This window comes from Brassica napus, unplaced genomic scaffold (genome assembly GCF_020379485.1).
Source record: "Brassica napus cultivar Da-Ae unplaced genomic scaffold, Da-Ae ScsIHWf_2167;HRSCAF=2820, whole genome shotgun sequence".
Taxonomy (NCBI): domain Eukaryota; kingdom Viridiplantae; phylum Streptophyta; class Magnoliopsida; order Brassicales; family Brassicaceae; genus Brassica; species Brassica napus.
Window position 1 is genome coordinate 1 of NW_026015575.1, and position 17,031 is coordinate 17,031.

General features: G+C 34.0%; 1 non-coding gene and 1 pseudogene across 1 annotated transcript; one reads left to right on the plus strand and one right to left on the minus strand.

Moving 5' to 3' along the window:
• Positions 1 to 7,169: 7,169 nt before the first annotated feature.
• On the minus strand, positions 7,170 to 8,760 carry LOC125600263 (annotated as a pseudogene).
• A 6,129-nt stretch (positions 8,761 to 14,889) lies between these two features.
• Positions 14,890 to 14,962, plus strand: TRNAW-CCA. Its single transcript has one exon. It is a non-coding gene; the product is annotated as a tRNA-Trp (tRNA).
• Positions 14,963 to 17,031: the final 2,069 nt, after the last annotated feature.

Consider the following 17,031-nt stretch of genomic DNA (forward strand, 5'->3'; position numbering starts at 1 on the left):
CTATTGAATGTAGCAGACAACAGACGGGGTCGAAAATTGATGTGAATTCGAATAATAGGCGCTAGATAATCGCCGCTATGCCTCATACTGGTGAGCGTTATTGTTTGCTAGTAAGTCAAGGAAGCAATCCCAAATAACTACTCTAGAAAGATCAGAAGTGGTCAGAGCTGGTAATTGTACGTACTTGTAAAGAACTCAACAACGTAAGAATGGGACGATAATACGATATGACGACAATGCCGCAGTTGGTCATTGATCAGAAGGAAATCAAAAGGAAACTCGCGGATTTTGGGTCGATCCCGACGGGAATTGAGACCAATTAACATTTACTACCAATCGTTTCATAGCCTCCTGAAGTTGTATAACGACCTCACTAATCGATAGTTAATAATAGGATAGAATAACAAAATGTATGTGAAAATCAAATTGTTTATAATTAATGATTGTGTATCAAACATAGTCCTTACAATTTTATCATAAAATATAACGGAATTCTAATAATGAATCATAATATTCGTTCTCTATTTTTATATAAATAAAGAAAATTAACATGTTGATGTATATCAAAATTATAGAACAATTAAGGAATTTTAACTTATCATGGGGAAAGACACTATTGCAGATATAATAACCTCTCTAATAAAAAACAAATGCTGACATGAATAGAAAGGAACAGTTTCGGATAGGAATCGACTAACAATCCCGAAAGCATTGTTAAAAATAATGTTACGAGAGGGTTTTTAAATTATCGAAAACGTAATTAACATCGCGGAAAACATCAAATATTTTTGATTTTACAACCCTAATACAAATAGACGAAATAAGAACACGACTCCTATAAACGATTTTAATTTAAAGAGAATCAGCCGACCGGGTCTACGAATCTATTCTAACTCTCAACGAATTCCCCGAATTTTAGGCGGAATAGGATTGTCCTCCTTTCCACTTCTCAAGGTATAATGACAGATCGAGAAGCTCGACTAAAAAGAATCGGCGGGGAAATTTTGTGTTATATCTTGGTCCTCATTCTAATCATCAAAATTGGATATCCGGAACGTAGCTTTGTGAAAAAAAAGGGGGGTGGGTTGTGTAATGACCACCCCCTGCTAAAAAAGGTTAGAATTTTTTACCCCGAATGAAATTAAAGAAAAAATGGCCTTAATGAAAGTTTTCTTATGAATCACTTCCGAACCCGGCTAGGGTCGATTTTGTTTAGATACTAAAGATTTTTTTTATTTTAGGTCATGCTTCTGCAAGGATTCGACCTATTTTTTGTATAGGTATACCTATAGGAGAAAAAGGGGGTAAAAATTTTAGTGAAGTTCTTAGGTATTAAGTTAATCGGGAACAGCCACTTTCTAGACTCCATAACAAGGAGTCAAATAAGTCAGTGTTTTTTGAAATTCAACATCCTTTCACAGAAATACAATTCAAGATTCAAAAAATATCAAGAAACCTTTTTTTCGTCCAACAATAAGTATATTAGAGAATTAAGGAATAACAACTATGAAAGCAGGCTTCCGTTCGTAAAATTGTGAAAGTGTCGGCTAATCCGTAGGAGGGGACGAATTAGTAATTGTTCCACCCGAGGCATAAACAAAGACAGGATAATCTACTAAAGGAAAAGGCACTTTCCAAGCTAGTAAAAAAAGGTCCGTTTTGACATGAATGGATATATCCATATATTCTTGTGAAATGAAAAAATATGGCAAAACCTATATTAAGAATTGGTTCACGTAAAATAACCCGTAGTGGTTCACGTAAAATGTAACGTAGAATACCAAAGGGAGTTATCATGTTCAAGCAAGTTTTCAACAATACCATTGTGGACCGTTACAGATGTACGGGGTCGGGTGATTCTTGGTCCTCCGTCGCGGTACTGGGATTTCAGGGGTACAAGAAGAGAAACACCTTTGCTCTGCTCAAACCGCAGCAGGAAATGCTAGTCGAGCAGTAGTGGATCAAGGTATGCAACGAGCTGAAGTAAGGATAAAAAGGCCCTGGACTAGGAGAGAGCAGAGATGCAGCTTACGAGCTATTCGTAGAAGCGGTATACTTTTAAGTTTCGTACGAGATGTAACCCCTATGCCACATAAGTTGTTAGAACCCCCCCCCTAAAAACGACGTGTATAGAACTAAATAAAGGCGAAAGGTTTCAAGAGAAATAAGGATTCAATGATCTGATCAAATAAAATTACTATGGGTTCGAGAGAAAGTCAAAGTAGCTATCGGACACTACAGTGGAAGTGTGTGTGAATCAAGAAGAGACAGTAATCGTCTTTATTATGGACGCTTTATTCTGTCTCCACTTATGAAAGGCAAGCCGACACAATAGGCATTGCGATGCGAAGAGCTTACTACGTGGCGAAATAGAAGGAACATGTATTACACACGTGCAAAAATCTGAGAACATACCACAATGACTATCTAACATCGTCGGTATTCAAGAATCAAATTGACATGAAAGTTTTAATGAATATTGAACGAGATTGTATTAAAAAGTAATCTATATGGAACGCGCAACGCGCTTATTTGTGTCCAAGGTCCCCGATATATAACTGCTCGAGACATAGTTTTACCGCCCTCTGTGGAAATCGTTGATAATGACACAGCATATAGCTACCTTAAACGGAAACCAATAAATTTGTGTATTGGATTAAAATCGAGAGGAATCGCGGATATAGTTTAAAAATGTCAAATAACTTTGAAGACCGAATTATCCTATAGATGCTGTATTCATGCCTGTTCAAAATGCGAATCATAGTATTCATTCTATGGGAATGGGAATGAAAACAAGAGATTCTTTTTTCTAGAAATATGGACAAATGGAAGTTTAACTCCTAAAGAAGCACTTCATGAAGCCTCCCGAATTTGATTAATTTAATTTATTCCTTTCTACATGTAGAAGAAGAAACGTTCTATTAGAGAACAATCAACATCAAGTTACGTTACCCTTTTTCCTTTCATAATAGATTGTTAACCTAAGAAAAAAAAAAAAGAACTAGCTTTCAATATATTTTTATTGACCAATTAGAATTGCCTCCCGAATCTAATAATTGTCTCAAAAGGTCCAATATACATACATTATTGGATCTTTTTGAATAACAGTCAAGAAGACCTTATCAAAATGGAACATTTTCACATAGAAGATGTGAAAAAATATTAGACATTTTAGAAAAAAAATAAAAAAGCATTAAAAAAAATTTGACTAAAAAGTCAATTTAAAATTGAAGGGATTTTAAAAAACCTTCAACGTAATTTCGATTTTCCAGTCAAACCTATTTTACTTAATAAAATTAATTTAGATATGTATCTAGGGAGAATTCATTTTGAAATGACTACTCCCTAGATACCCACGCCTTTTATTTTACAATTGAATAAATTTAATTAAAAAAGACCTAAAGTTAGAGATTTATCAATTGGTAATGTTGCTCCAATACCTAACCACAGGGCCACCACGGTGCCAATCAAAAAGACGGGTTGTCGCGACTGGACGACGAAATGGATTTTGGAACTTATTAACATTTTCCAAAAAGGGTACGGTTAATAATCCCGCCGGTACTGAAGCCATTAAAAGAACAACACACCCAATAATTTTGTAGGCACTGTACGAAGTATTTGAAATACAGGAAAGAAATACCATTCAGGTAATATTTCCAAAGGAGTTGCAAAAGGATCCGCAGGTTCACCAATCATTGATGGTTCTAAAAACCGCTAAGCCTACGTTACAGGCAAGGGTACCAAAAATGACTACTGGAAAAATATATAAAAGATCATTGGGCCATGCGGGCTCTCCGGTATAATTAGGACCCATACCTTTAGCTAATTTAGCTCGTAATACAGATCATTCAAATCTGGTTTTTTTGTTATTGGGATAGGTGAATTCTTATGGATCCATCCCCCGAGGGAACCGACATGATAATTTTTCCATCATCCGGCTCGAGCAAGAATTAACCAAACTAAATTAATACATACAAAAAATATATAGGTATTCCACAAGTATTTAATATGTAAAAAAGAATTATCCGATTCCAAAGTTATTGCAACTAAAGATTACCATAAATTCCATTCTTACAGGTAAATGCTCAACACCCACGTAAGCTTAAAAGTTGATCATGATTAAGTGCTTTCTGGATCGTCCTCATACCTTATAATTAATCCTTAATCTCAAAAATTATATCGAGATTTTCAAAATACAAAGGATTTACTTGTTACTAATGAAGTCTAACCCCTCTACTCTTCATTAGATCCTGTATTCACTCCGATAGTATCAGAAATCGAGCGAGTCGATGCAGAGGAAAATGAATGCATTTACATACTATTAATTTTTTATTTTTTTAGCTCTTTTTTTAGTAAAAAATAGCTAAAAACATAATCCTGATTATGTTCCATCCCTTAATCTCCTGGATTTTTGGATTTTACGGAGCCCACTCATCCACGACATCGTCGGGTATTATGATCATAGAAAAGATTCTCTTCAAGTGAACCAGCCTATCCCCTGTATGGGGCTTACACAGTGGTTGGAACAAAGACACATTGGTTGTGAATTCCAATGTAGCAGATAAAGTCATATTTCTGCACGGCCCGATCAATAGTTCAGTCACCACTCCCTAATCCATTTTCTCTTCATAGAATTCCCTTCAACTTTTTATGTCAAAAAATAATACAATATTGTGGAGTTTGAAGGGAAATATCCCAATACATGTCTTATTTATTTTTTTAATAATCCTATTTATAGCAATAAAATACGATTGTTCCTTCACCAAGTAATAGATAAATTAGTAATTAAAAATATCTAGAATCTATATTATTTATAAGGGACCAGAAATACCTTGCTTACGTATCATTAAGAAATGCATTAACATAAATACAGCCGTAAGAAGAGGTAATACAAAAGTGTGTAAACTATAAAAACGAGTCAAAGTGGATTGTCCAACACTAGCACTTCCGCGTAATAATTCTACAAGAGGCGATCCTATTACCGGAATAGCGTCAGGTACACCTGTTACAATTTTGACTGCCCAATAGCCAATTTGATCCCAAGGTAAAAATAACCTGAACACACCAAAAGATGCGGTCAATCATACACCCAGAAACCCCACCAGTAACCCAAGTTAATTCGCGAGGTTTTTTAAAACCACCGGTGAGGTATACACGAAATACGTGCAGGATCATCATTAGGACCATCATACTTGCCGACCATCGAGAACTGATCGGATTAACCAACCAAAGTTAGCTTCATCATTATATATTGAACAGAAGCAAAAGCCCAGTAACAGTTGGACGGTAATAAAAAGTCATAGCAAATCCCGTAGCTACTTGTACTAAAAACAAGTAGGGTAATTCCTCCTAGACAATAAATATGTTGACATGCGGAGGAACATATTACTAGTTATATCGTCTGCAATCGCTTTAAATCTCAGACGTTCTTCGAACCAATCATAAACTTTATTGAGATAGGTAAACCAAGGTCCTCCCCCCCAAGAACTGTATATGAGAATTTCATCTCGTACAGCTCAAACAAAAAAAAAGACCCAAATACTGATTGAAACGGATATGGAATATAAAGTTTTTAAACTTCTCTCTCATTCAATATTATTTAGAGTCAAATGCGAAAGCTCTTCTTTGTGGTTAAATGCCAAAAACTCAAGTCAGCTCATACGTCTTTATGTTGTGTTGATCGTTACAGGCTCTTGAATCTTCTAGATTACCTACCGTTATTGTCTTTTTTAGTTGGTATTTGTATGGAATGGGAATACGGATTTCTTCTTGTTTTCTTTATTATTGATAGGAATTTTCTTGTTAAGACCCTACTTATTAATTGAAACCTCAGATCATACGAAAACCACGATAAATCAATGAAACCTCAAAAAGTCCAAAGTTCACTGAGTGAGAACCATTGGATCATCACTTATTCAATAAAAAAAAAAGAGCTATAATGATTAAAAAACATAAAAATACAAGAAGCGTTTGTCCTTTGATCTAAATAAGAAGTTTAAAAGCAGAAAAAAATTGATTTATGAAAATTTATAAGATAGAACGGAAAGAAGTCCGGCTACGAGGTCTAAGTATTAAGTATGATCATAGTTCGAAAACTTTGGTGATCTATTTGATCTATTTCGTGCTCCAGATACTCGAATGAATATCCGACGAAATAAAACCATCTTGATAAAGATGACAGACCCCCTTCTCTGTACTATCCATAGGGTCAATTCTAACAAGTCACACACTCATATTCCGGAATATACAATGCAGAAAAAAATTTCGCGGTCGAACTACCAAAGGAGAATAGGTGCAAAATTTAGACCTACATACTTTACTTTTTTGTATCGAACAAAAAGCTAGCACTTCAAGATTCTTCTCAGTCTAATTCATTGAAATTCCATCCAGTAGAACAGAGGAATTATAAATCTCCAAAATAATAGATAGGAATACCGCAAATAGTGCCATTGCAACACCCATCAAAGGGGTCGTTCCCCATCCAGGAGCTACTTTAATTACCATATTCAGAATTCAACGTTTCAATAACTTCCCTACAGTAGTGCTTCTTGGACCAGATCTAGAACTATCTTCAACAGTTTTGTGTAGCATAAATCTATTTTGTATTCATTACGATCTGTTGACTTTGTATACCATTCCGTTGTAAATAAACGATCTTAGCATAGATCCATTGTGGTCTTTCAATTATATAAATAATGGAAACAGCAACTCTAGTCGCCATCTTTATATCTGGGTTACTTGTAAGTTTTTACTGGTATGCTCTATATACTGCCTTTGGGCAACCCTCTCAACAACTAAGAGATCCATTCGAGGAACACGGGGACTAGTTGACGTAATCAGGCCTCCAAATAGTTGGAGGCTGATTACGTCAATGAAAGAAATGAAAAATTATTTCATTTTTTAGTTGAAATTGTAGGCGGTTCCCGAAAAAAAAATAGCGAAAAAAATGATCCCTAAAGTCGATACTAAGAGAAATGTATAAACCAATGCTTCCATAAATTTGATCGTGGTTTACAATTATAGCTTTCATACCTGTTTGTTTATGTTTACTGAAGGAGTATACCTCCGGATAAAGAACAAAAAAGAGTCAAAGAAACGGCAGCGATTTAAATCAAGATTCCTACAGTACCCTACCTATTAAATGAAATCAAAAAAATCGCAAACAGAAACTAAAAGAAAAAAGCAATGTGCATTTGCATCAAGACTGCTTGTCTTTTTGTAGTTGGATCTCCAAGTTTTTGGGAATCCCCAAATTCCCCTCCACCTGAGCATCCAAATCTGGATCAATACCAGCAAAAAACATCTCTGAAGAGGGTTCTAGAACCATGCCAAATGTGGTCCAAAGAAGAAAAGTAGAGCAAACGAAGCATGCCCAAAAGTAGAACCAACCTCTTGGACTGCTACGAAAAACACCATCGGATTTCAAAGTAGCACGATCTAATTCAAAAATCTCACCCAATTGAGCCCGTCTAGCATATTTTTTCACAGTTGCGGGATCACTATAACTTACTCCATTGAGTTCACACCACCCATAAAACTCAACAGTTACACCTACTTGTTCGACACTATATTTAGATTCTGCCCTTCTAAAACGGGACGTCGGCTCTCCTAACAATTCCGTCTCCGTCTACCAAAACAACCGGAATGTTTCAAAAAAAGTAGGAATACGGCGTACAAAAAGTTCACGCCCTTCTTTATTTCTAAAGACGGGTGTCCTAACCATCCAACAGCTATTCCATCCCCATTGTCCATTGAACCCCCGCTCGGAATAATCCCCCTTTGCTGGATTATTACCAATATAATCATAAAAAGCTAATTTTTCAGGAATTTATAGACCAAGCTTCTGATACACTTTGATTTTCAGCTAGTCCGGCACTAACTCTTCGATATATTTCTTGTTGAAAAGTATCCCTGATCCCATTGATAACGAGTAGGACCAAATAATTCGATGGGAGTAGTTGCAGAACCATACCACATAGTTCCAGCAACAATAAAAGCTGCAAAAAAAGACAGCAGCAATACTACTGAAAGGACGGTTTCATCTATTTCCCATACGTAATCCTTTGTATAGACGTTGAGGCGGACGAACACTAAGATGGAATAAGCCCGCTAATAGACCCAACGTCCCTGCTGCAATATGATGAGAGGCTATTCCCCCTCCCGGAAACAAAAGGGTCAAAACCCTCCACGCCCCACGCCGCGATTTACGGTTGGACCTTTCCGGTAGTCCATAAGGGTCGGATACCCATATTCCAGGACCATATAATCCTGTTACATGAAATGCGCCAAAACCAAAGCAAGCCACTCACTAAAGAAATAAATGAATTCCAAAATCTTGGGCAAATCCAAAGAAGGTTTTCCTGTACGTTCATCACAAAAAATTTCTAGATCCCAATATACCAAATGCCAAATAGCTGCCAAGAAGCACAAGCCAGAAAACACGATATGTGCTGCGGCTACCCCTTCGTAACTCCAAAGACCCGGATTCGTTATAGTCCCTCCTGTAATATTCCAACCGCCCCATGAATTGGTTATTCCTAAACGAGTCATGAAAGGTATAACGAACATACCTTGTCTCCACATTGGATCAAGAACAGGTCGGAGGGATCAAAAAACAGCTAATTCATATAGAGCCATGGAACCGGCCCAACCAGCAACCAGAGCAGTATGCATTATATGAACCGAAAGCAAACGACCGGGATCATTCAATACACATATATGAACACGATACCAAGGCAAACCCATGGAAATACCCCTTTATCATGAAAAATAGACACTATGTAACTTTATTGCATTGGAAAAAACTATGTTACGGACCCCCCCTTTTTAGGTGTAATTATTCGGAGAAAGGATTAATATTTGGTCTATTCTGTTAGTAATAATGGAACAATTCGATTCATAGGAAAAAAGGGAAGCGGATCTATTCGTATATCCGATAAGTACCAATACGCAATGGGGTGAATCCTATGTTATATGAACCAGATAGCTATTGTTGTTCAGAAGCCCGTTCGTAACAAGTTTCCTTAATTTTTATTCATTCTCTCTTACTTTACTTTTATTTTATATTTTATTTTAGCTTATTCAACTTCTGTATTAAATATGATTAATTTAAATTGATTAATATAATAAAGTAGGAAAAAAAGGATAATATGATAAAAAATGAAAAACCCAACCCCCAGTCTTACGTTTCCACATCAAAGTGGAAATAGAGAACTTCATTCTCTTCTCTTTTTTTTTCATTTCATGCTATTGGCGTTCCAAAAGTACCTTTTCGAAGTCCTGGAAGAAGGAGAATACATTTGGGTTGACATAGTGCACTTGTCAAGATTATTGGGCTATAGGGGATTTTTCCCCACCTCCCTCGATCGAGATATCCTCTGTTTTCGCTCAAAAAGATTGATTGAATTATCAAAATTTGTAACGCGAAGCGCGAAAAAATAAATTAGAATTAAATGCAGGGAGTATTTAGATTGATATTAGATTATCAAAATTTTTTATGGTTTACGTGATCGGACTAATAAAATTAAGTTCTCCAGGCCCGTTTAGCAAAAATCCAATTGATAATTAATATATAATATTATTATAATTACTACTTTAATATGATATGAATATGATATCAAAATTATGATAAAAATTCTATTAAAAATATAAAAAAATACAAAAAATTGAAACAGGTGATCTAAAACTGTTGATCAAATAAAATAATATAATTAAAAATTATTGACTATTTGACAGAAGACTGTGAAAGAAATGATTTGAAAAAAAAAGAAGGAGTAGTAAAAAAAAAAAGACGGGTATTTGGTTCATTTGTCCTATATGTGCAAATCAAAATCGGGCAAATTTTTTTTATCCTTTTACGCGGAGTAGAGCATAAACCTAAAAAAACGGAATAAAAAAAGGAAGAAGCCCATTCATGAAACAAGAAAAACCATCCCATTTCAACTGAATCTCGATGAAAAAAAATATCAATGAATCAAGTTAGTCTGACAGGCCTAATCAATCGTTTTATTATTTTATTATTAGGATTAAATATCTAATAAATAAAAGGGGCCAAAACTTATTATATTTTTTTCTTTTACTTTTAAAAGGAAGCAAGCCCTTCCCTTATTAAGTTAGAAAGAAAAGCCTTCTCTGGAAAAAAAGGGGGGGTTGGAATCGCACATTGATTTTTTAACAATTTTTGTTGAACCGTATGCATCAAAAGGTGCCTGTACGGCTCCTAAGGAATAAAATTTATCCTAATCAACCGACTTTATCGAGAAAGATTGTTTTTTTTTAGGCCAAAGAGGTTTAATACCGAAATCTCGAATCAACTTATTAGTCTTATGATATATCTCAGTATAGAAAAAGGATACCAAAGATCTTTATTTGTTTATAAACTCTCCTGGTGGATGGGTAATATCTGGAATGGCTATTTATGATACTATGCAATTTGTGCGACCCGAGTGTACAGACAATATGCATGGGATTGGCCGCTTCAATAGCATCCTTATCCTAGTCGGAGGAGAAATTACCAACGTATAGCATTCCCTCACGCTTGGCGCCAATGAGTTTTTTTATTTTAGAAAAAATACTATGCCTTCGCCCTCGGAATATGAATTAGTTAAGTAATAATAGCATGGCACTTCGAATTCGATATGAAATTTTTTAGATAAAAAAATTAGATTATATATTGAAAGAGTAGTATGGGATAAGAAAGGGTATTTAAAATGATATCTTCCCTATTCGGGCACATCCCAGCGTCACAACTTTGTTTTCACACCGGAAGCTTATTTACAAAAAAAAAAAAAAGACACTTTGGGATTGCTGAATCATAGACGGATCAAAAAAATGATATATAAAGCAACGGAACCATCATAGTATTTTTTTAACTCCTACAAAACAAAAAAAAGGATGGTAATTGGATCATTTATGGATCCGCGTATAATGAACCTATCTTTGTTTTCTTTCGCCGCAAAGGAAAGGTCAAAACGTAAATTCCATTCTAGAGCCGTATGCAACGCACAAAAAAAGCCTGTACGGTTATTCAAATTTCTCTGTTTTTTGGTTATCTCGCCTCATTCTGCGAAAGAGAAAAGGCTTTTCTATTATATCATCAGGGTAAAATGATCCATCAACCCGCGAGTTCGTTTTAGGAGGCACAAACGGGAGAAGTTATCTTGGAAGCGGAAGAACTACTAAAACTTCGCGAAACATCACAAGGGTTTATGTACAAAGAACGGGCAAACCTATAGGGTTGTATCCGAAGACATGAAAGGGATGTTTTTATGTCAGCAACAGAAGCCCAAGCTCATGGCATTGTTGATCTTGTAGCGGTTCAATAAAAATAGGAGCGATTTCATGCAAATCTACCACTGCTAATTTTAGATCTTTTTAGATTAAAGGTTTAGTTTCATATCTCTTCAATATATTTTTTTTTATATTGAAGAGAATCTTGAAGAGAAGTAATTCAGAATTAGCCGGTTAGAACCCATCTAACCAGCCCATTATTTATATGATCCGTATGCCAACCATTAAACAACTTATTAGAAATACAAGACAGCCAATCCGAAATGTCACAAAATCCCCAGCGCTTCGGGGATGCCTCAGCGACGAGGAACATGTACTCGGGTGTATGTGCGACTCGTTTAGATCATAGACTGAAACACAAAAAGGAAATTCTTTTTGAAATATCAAGGATCAGTACCTGTTAATAAAATAGAATGGAGGAACTCGATTCATTATTTCAAAAAGATAGATCATTTCATATTTCTATTGTGTCTGAAACTTATGGTTTACATTGGTGCAAATCCAATCAACTCCATTTTTAGAAACCCCCAATGATAACAAATGGTTATCAATTAAGCGGGGGAAATCCCATTTTTATTAAAAAGATTCCACTCTTGGAAAAAAAAACGGACTAACAGGGTAAATGACCAAATCAATTTTAAATAAAATACCCGTTACTGTATAAAGTGGATCTCATTGTGAAAGATCTATTACTGGAATATTAATGGGGTAGAGCCAAAGAATGTGAATTGTACAAGTTACCAATAGTATTGATTAATTAAAAGAAGGAGCTCCGGTGTATAGAGAGGACCTCACCGTTTTAGAAGTAACCATAGAAACGAAGGAACCCACTATTTATCCATTTCTATTTACTACTTTTTGTAGTTATTCTATTTTTTTTTATATCAAGTACCAAGGCAATTTATCCTTTCAAAGCAAAGGAAAATACCTAGCCAAAAATAGTGGTGGGGAAGGTTAGAGTAGCAAAAGCCATTGGAATTTTTTTATACATTGGAATAATTCGTTTGGGTTATTAATGACTAGTAAAGGGGAAAAGAATAACTAAAACTAAAAAGAAGTAGTTATTCATCAAAGTTTGATTTATTCAATGACTAGAATTAAACGCGGATATATAGCTCGAGGCGTAGAACAAAACTTCGTTTATTTGCATCAAGCTTTCAAGGGGCTCATTCACGACTTACACGAACTATGACTCAACCAGAGAATAAGAGCTTTAGTTTCGGCTCGTCGGGATAGGGGTAAAAGAAAAAGAGATTTTCGTCGTTTATGGATCACTCGAATAAATGCCGTAATTCACGAAACGGAGGTATTCTATAGTTATAACCGATTCATACACAATCTGTACAAGAAGCAATTACTTCTTAATCGAAAAATACTTGCACAAATAGCTCTATTAAATAGGAGTTGTCTTTATACGATTTCAAATGAGATCAAAAAAATGAGGGGATTGGAAGAAATCCACTAAAATATTTGAAATAGAGTTCTTAAGTAGAATAAGCTCGGGGAGGGTAGAGTAGAAATTAGTATTATAAAAAAAGTCGTCAAACAAAACGAGGGTATATAGTCGCTAAAAAAAGACTTATTCTTTTTCTTTTCGACGATTCTTTTCTTTTTTTTTTTTTTTTATGACAGAAACAGACGTAACAATCAAATTTTGATTCTTGATTGGATTTGTCGAACAAAAATTTAACCTCTTTTTTAATCCTTCAGATTAGTTATTTCATTGAAGAATAAGTCTATTTTTTTCTGGTTCTAAGGCTAGTAGTTCTAGGGGGTCGACTCACTTCTTTCAAATTGTTTCTGATTATTAAGAAAGGTAACAAAGAAAAATACGAGCTTGTTTTATAGCCAATATAATTAATCGTTGTTGTTTTAAAGTTACTCTATTCACCCGTCTAGATAATATTTTTCCTTGTTCACTATAAATCGACTAATTAAACTCATGTTTCTATAATCATTCGATCCCCCGATTGATCGGGGGCAAACGCCGACGAAAAGATCGCTTGGATTTAGTAAAAGGTCGCTTAGATTTATTCATAATTTTTATTCCTTACCTATAAATCCTATTTTGATCGGATCAAATAAAAACGATTGCTATTTCTATATAGGATAGAGTTCTTTCTATATAGAATTAAGAATAGGATTTGATTTCTTTCTATGTTTTATTTGTTTATATTTATATATTGTAATAATACGTAGATACTCTCATTATTCCTGTTCTTAAAATAAAATTTGACATACAGCGCATCAATTTTATCTATTTCTTAATTCCCCATGAATTGTATGTTTATAACAATAGGGACAGAATTTTCTCAATTCCAATCGACTAGGAGTGTTATGCCGATTCTTTTGAGTAATATATCTGGAAATTCCGCCGATTCTTTCTTAATATCATTTCGACACAACTGGTACATTCCAAAATAATTGTTACTCGAACATCTTACCTTTGGCCATGAAACCTCCTTTGGATTTATGATTCACCCCAATCTTCTATTTTAATTTTAGGGTCCATAAAGAACAAGAACAAAAAAAATAGAAGCTGTTAATTAACTCAAAAAAATGTCTTAAATATTTCGTTGCAATGAATATTATTAGTAATTAAATAAAAAGAAAATAATAAGTAATAATAATGATTTTTTGAAACTATATTTCAAATCTTTGTACAGTATTTTTTTTTAAGTATCTCGTAGGATACTCTTTCCCTAGCAACACTTTTTTTTTAATTGGATCCTGACCCTCGTTTAGGACTTTCGGACCTCCGCCCCCCTTTTTTTTTCTAATTCTTTTTTAGAATAAAAAAAAAGGGGGGGTTATTCCCCGATCGTTGATCGTATCTCTAAATTTTTTTATCCTTTCTGATGTTAATAACTAGAATTAAAAAGGGAAATTTAATGCATCTGGAAATAAACGATTAATCTCTATTAATAAACCTGCTAACGAAACGACCATAGAGTACTTAGTACCGGTGCTACGGAAAGATATGTTTTTAGATCTCGCATTTGAAATCCCCTCCTTCTTTCTTCTTATTGTATTACAATATATATAGTAATATATATAACTATAGATACATGTAGTAAGAAGTTCTTGTATTTGTATATGTAACCCCCCCTTTCAAAATTAGAATTGAAATATTGTCTACTAGAACGATCTTATAGATTCCATTTTCAAATGGAAACGCCTTTTATGTAAATTTGAAATTGATAGGATTTGCCTAAAAAAAAAAGTAATTTTTTTAATTATATTTATATATATGTTTGTTATCTGATATGAAACAAAAAAAAAAGAAGGATGTGGAAAACAAGATAGGAATTGTTTACAATGACACTGTAAACCAATCGAAAGGATGTAGCGCAGCTTGGTAGCGCGTTTGTTTTGGGTACAAAATGTCACGGGTTCAATCCTGTCATCCCTACCCTAATTACTGCTCAGAAGAGCAGTAACGAGGAATCCATTTTAGATTTATCTTTTTTTAATAAAATTGGACATACATATAATTCTGATTTTATGATATACTATGATATAGTATATACGTACAAAATCGATTCGAGTTAAAGAATGTCCTCTTTCTAGCCTTTTCGTTTTTTTATAAAAACAAGAAAAGCGCTCTTAGTTCAGTTCGGTAGAACGTGGGTCTCCAAAACCCATGTCGTAGGTTCAAATCCTACAGAGCGTGATGTCACTCTTGTTTATTAGATTGTGTCAAAATTCCACTGTTCGCAAATAATTGAGCAGCAATCTGAATCGACCTCCCGCATATGAAAGCAAGAAGGAGGTCAGTCAAAAAAAGAGATGTTAATTAATCAAAAGTCCAACTGATCACCACGTCTGTATTGTAAATAAGCAGTTACGAATAATCCAGCCAAAGTAATAGGAATTAGACCTAAGACGATTCCAAATAAAAAACTTCAATCATTTCAATTTTATTTTGTTTTCATTTTTGAAAGGGAGAAAAGAGAGGTACTATCTATTCCTAGCTCTTAATCTGTATTGCCGACGAATCTCAATGACCAAATTGGGTAATTAACACGGTAAGGAACTATCGAACATATGAAATACCATATAAATCTTTTTTGATCAAAAAAGATTCATTCATTAAAAATTTCAAAAGTCGTATTTTGCTTAGACAATAAATAGAACTGAGGTTATAGTTAAAGGCTGCTAGTAGAAAACCGAAATAACTAGTTATAGTAGGCATGAAGGGACTCAATAAAATATGTTTTTTTATACATATGTTTCTAAAGTACTTCCCGAAGTTTCAATAAAAAATTTTTTAAAGTAAAGATAGATACAAATACTAGTTCCAAGAATCAAAAAATTAAATTGAAAATTTGTGAGTTATCAGCATTATCGGTGGTATGAACAAAAATAGAGAAAAAGAAAAAACGAAATTCATCGTCTTTGGCATCTGCACCATCTCAGGATTCAGAATTCACGTAACTGATTCATTGAAAAACTCTTTAAGAAATTAATAAGAAAAAATAATACATAAAAAATAACTCTATTATATAACTTTCAGTTAAAACATAGAACTTTTTTGAATAAACATGTAAAAATTTTTAAAAAAGTTGTTTGATTCTTTTTTTTTTAAGTGACCTTAGAACCTAGAATATGCCCCCTTCTACATTTATTCAAATTGAAATAAATTCAATTTTGAATAAAGTAGATTAATATAGTAGAGCAGTTTTTCTTATTTATCTATGAAATTAAACCAAAAAGCAGTATCCTACACGGAGAACGAGATCAGTCAAAAAAAGAGTTATTTATTTTAACTAGATTTTAAAAACTTGTAATTAGCAATTTCTATTATCGTTTCCTTTCTGGTTTTAGGTTTTTTTCTTTCGATATTAGATAGAAATAGAGTGAAAAACCCATCATCTTTGTAGAGTTAAAGAAAGAAAAACCTTTAAATTGAATACAACAAACAATGCACGCATTCCAAAGATTTAGTATTATTATTTTTTTATTATTTGTTGTTCTTTTGAATGATCCAAAACTATTCTTCCTTCTTCTGTTACTGGATTAATTCCTTAAAATAAATGAAAATAAAAAGCAAAAACGGGGGGGGTCACATTATCATTACAAAAAAATATCTTCTACAATTATGCATATGCAACAAAAATGAAATTGATGGTTTTGGATTCAATTGACTTGGGACAATATGAATTTCCTTAATGAATTATTAGAATTAGAAACCACCCTCTTGAATTTTCATTTTATCTAATCTTTAGTTTATTTCTAGTCCAAAAAATAAAGGATCAAAGCCCCTATAGATTACAGATACAGGAATTTGAAGAAGTGGAACATGGTTATACATCGACAAGCAAAAAAAAACGAAATAAAATTATCTAACACTTCAGTTCTATACAATTCAAATTGCGTTGCTGTGTCAGAAAGAAGGATAGCTATACTGATTCGGGTAGACTTCTAAAAATACCCTTGTACTTATTGACGATCTCACAAAGATGTAATCTCAGTGAATTTGAATTACTGATTCATCTTTTGACAGAATCGATTCCCTACAAGAAATCTGGAGTTCAGTATTGTCTGGAAACACAGGAGAACGTTCTTTTGCTGATATTATTACCAGTATTCGATACTGGGTCATTCATAGCATTACTATACCTTCCCTATTCATTGCGGGCTGGTTATTCGTCAGCACACCGGTTTAGCTTACGATGTGTTTGGGAGCCCTCGTCCAAACGAGTATTTTACAGAGAGCCGACAGGGCATTCCATTAATAAC